The sequence below is a fragment of the Sinocyclocheilus rhinocerous genome, unplaced genomic scaffold (genome assembly GCF_001515625.1).
Source record: "Sinocyclocheilus rhinocerous isolate Xijiao unplaced genomic scaffold, SAMN03320098_v1.1 scaffold2833, whole genome shotgun sequence".
Lineage (NCBI taxonomy): Eukaryota > Metazoa > Chordata > Actinopteri > Cypriniformes > Cyprinidae > Sinocyclocheilus > Sinocyclocheilus rhinocerous.
This window is the reverse complement of record NW_015661854.1, coordinates 56,421-60,574: the sequence shown is the minus strand read 5'-3', so window position 1 is coordinate 60,574 and position 4,154 is coordinate 56,421.

The window sequence follows — 4,154 nt, the reverse complement described above, 5'->3', positions numbered from 1 at the left end:
GAATAGAGAGTGTATACTAAATTATATTTTAATAAATCAGAAACTGCTTGGAACCATGGGATATAGGGCCTATTTCCTTTTTAAGATTGTATTTGAAATGTAATGAAGTGTAATTTTAAGACCGCATATATTTCATAGAATAGTTACTGAAAGTGGTTCTCAGCTTTGGGGTAAACATATGAGGAAACTGGCAATATGCCAGTAAAATGTAAGCTATGTATAGCATCTTGTTTATTGAACTGTAAAAAAAATGATCATAATTTTAAGAGTAAGACCTACAGAAAAACTTGTTAATTGGTCAGCGGTAAGTTATCTTAATCTACACAATGAAAAACTGTAATAGATCTAAAAAGTCATTTCATGTAATTTAACAGAAAAATACTATTAAATGTACAGTTTTTGATATTGAAGAACAACAAGTCATCTTATAATTTACAATGAAAAACAGTAAATTGACATTCCCTGGCACCTATCTATATATAGGAAAAGCTACTTGTGATTAACTTTGATCATACGGCTTTCTCTTTGTTGTTGGTTTTTTTTTCCATGTTGTTTTCAGCTATATTATAAAGATTTTAGTAATCTGGTATATTAACATTATTTACATTTACATTTACATTTAGACATGTGTCATCAGCATAGCAATGGTAGGAGAAGCCATGTGCCTGTATGATGGGACCCAGTGATGTTGTGTATATGGAGAAGAGGAGGGGTCCAAGAACTGATCCCTGTGGAACCCCAGTGACAAGTTGATGTGCTTTGGATACCTCCCCTCCCCAAGCCACCCTGAAAGACCTACCAGTGAGATAGGATTCAAACCAGCGAATAGGAATCCCTGTGATGCCCAGTGAAGAGAGGGCAGACAGGAGGATCTGATGATTGACAGTGTCAAAAGCAGCAGATAGATCCAGCAGAATAAGGACTGATGATTTGGAATCAGCTTTTGCAATCCGCAAGGCTTCCGTGACTGACAGTAGCGCAGTCTCAGTTGAATGGCCACTCCTGAAACCTGACTGGTTAGCATCCAGTTTGTTGTTCTGTGAAAGAAACAATGATATCTGGTTGAAAACAACTCTTTCGAGAGTTTTCGCTATGAATGTAAGGAGAGAGACAGGTCTGTAGCTATCTGTAATTGAAGTGTTTAATGTAGGTTTTTTGAGCAGTGGGGTTATCCGAGCCTGCTTGAATGCAGTGGGGAAGGTGCCTGTGAGGAGAGATGTATTGATGATGTGTGTGAGTGCTGGTAAAAGTGTAGGAGAGATTGCTTGGAGGAGGTGTGAGGGGATTGGGTCCAGAGGGCATGTTGTAGGATGGCTGGAGAGGAGAAGTTTTGATACTTCTGCCTCAGTGAGGGGACAGAAGGAGAAGATGGGAGTTTTTGCAGTGGGTGTGGTTGGTTTGAAGTCATGTGTGTGTGGGGCTGAGAATTGACTACTGATTGTTCTGGTTTTGTCTGTGAAGAATGTGGCGAAGTCATTAGCTGTTATAGAAGTGGTAGGAGGTGGTGGAGGGGGACAGAGGAGAGAATTGAACGTTAATTAAATATTTTTTTACTGTAAATTTTATTTCAATTTGTAAAAATGTAAATGTTGCTACTGGATTTTTCATAGTTAAGCTCTGGCAACATGCTGCCATTTTTTTTCTTGCACTGTTAGTGCAATAGTGACTAATAGTGATTAATTTGAATAATGATATAAATACATAAAATGTCTGCTAAACATAAATATGCAATAGCCTATAACTGAAAGCAGTCTTTGTAAATGACGGTGACTTATTTTCATTCCCAGAAAATATCTGCCTCTTTCTACCCCTTTCTAGCTTTTGAAAACAGAAAGTATCAAATAAACTGTGAAACATGGCAGTGATTCTGAGGGTTTGTCTCTGAGGAACTCTGGAATGATTCATAAATTGGAATCAAATTGGTTTAAACTGGGATTTCGTTTATTTCCTTGGTTCGGTTTGCTTCTCATGTTCCAGGTTTAATTACTGTTGCCACACAGTCTCTTAATACAAAATAATATTAGAAATGAACTCATTACAGGTCAGGAATATCCGACAGTCACAAGTAACACAGAAAGACACATTTCACCCAGTTCAATCGTTTTTGTCAGGACTCATTCCGCTCTTGAGTAAAGAGCAGGTCTGGGAAGATGACTACTATGATTTTTGTCTCATTTCAGCTTTCATTGTTTCCCACAGGGCAAGAGATGAAGGAATTTCCCAAAAGACTGCTGCTGTAGACTCAGTTATTTTTCTGGAGGAGGCCCTTGAACCAAGGACTGACCTAAGCATTGAGTTTTGAGCTTGACTGCATTGATGTAATGGGGTAAAGCTTCTTTGTCAGTTGTTATAGAGAGCTGTAATGCTTCTTCCTTTGCACAAGTCACAGAAAAAACACCCAGGCAAATGAGCCGGAGGGGTTCCTTGGATGTGCCGGCTGCATATTTAGTTTTCTCAGACATATCTCACCTGCTGTGAACAACACATTTGAATTCCACTGACCAAAATGAGGTCCACATAGTGAGAATAATAACAGGCACAATTAGAAAATGTGAGTATCTAGTGGTGTGTTTTTTTTTTGTACTTTCATCTAGAGAAATGGATAGCCTATAATTGACAGGAATGAAACTTTCAGTAGACAAAAACTGTTTAAAAGTTGTGAGTTGTGAAAATTACATGATAGGACCTTTATACATTGTGTGCCATTTTTAAGACTGTAAGTCTATCCGTATCATCCGTATTGTCTAACCAGATGGACCCTTTTCACATTTCTGGGTTTCTCAGGGGTGGAAGTTGCCATAGTTGGGTAAACTTCTATTGTGGTGAACGCAAGACTACATCAAATATATTTGCGTTCCCATTTGCTAAAATAGCAAAAGAAAAACTCCACAATAGTGTTTTCACAACATTCAAAATGAGGAAAAATGGAGAAAGATTAATAACAGTCAGAAGAAAGATGTCAACTTTGCCATTACTCCCACAGCTGCATTAGAAACACTCTCACAGCAGCATTAACTATTTCTTTTTTTTGTAATTTGATACAAAAGTAATAAACTACAAAGGGTAGTGTTATAAATGTACATATTAAAAAAAGAATATATATATATATATATATATATAAAACTTTGAAGGATTTACAATGTTGATGACCTTTGAAATGGATCATCACATTCTGTGAAAAGGGTTCATTACAAGCACACAGCCATCTTTATAACGGTGTCTTTGAACTTCCGTTTTTGTACACCATACTTGGCCACGTCACGTCACTTTACATAGTATGCGAAAAACAGTATGTCTGAATTCATAGTATTTGAAAAACAGGAGGCAAAAAGTAGCCGGATGGCCTACTACTTCCACCCAGATTCTGTAGTGCACATTTGATGGACACTTTACTATTCATTGAGGCCACGGGAGAGGATTTATGAATGGCAGTGAAGCAACACAACTGACACTGGTAGGTCACGTGACAGTAACATGGCGGCTGTAGTTCATCCGAATTTCATTCAGAGGGCCTGGCTAATACCCATATTCATACTATATAGAACGTACCTCTTTAACATGCGCGACATAAGTTCAAATTAGTACTCACTCAGTATGCGATTTCGGATGCACCCTCTGTAACATCGATGGCATTGCTGTCAAAGCGTAATTAGCTGGTGAAGTGGATTTACATATTATAGAGTTAAGTTATCATGAGCATTGTAATGCTTGAAGCGGATGTCATAACAAATGTCAGTAGACCGGGAAGATTTTTAAACGAGTGGTTCATTCATAAATTCATAAGATCTTTCCTTCATGCTGTGAAAATACAAACCGGAAGACAGAAGACAATGGCTGCATCTGAAAACTCTAAAATGCTGCCTTCGGAGGCAGCATTCCAAGGCATTCCATTTCCGAATCCAAATTCTGCTTTACTTCCTGTCTCCGGAGGTACCTTCTTCTGATCGAGTTTTTGGCTAAATAGATGTATCCCTCGCTGCCTTTGATATCCCGCAATCCTGTGCGTTCCATTCCGTGATGGTTGAGCTAAAAAATAAAGATGGCGTCTGAAAGTTGCATTTGCACCTACTGTACCGTGTGCAACTTTAGGGCTTCATGTACTTAGCATTGTTATAATCATTAAAAAAATAATTTTAATTAAAAAAAAAAAAAAA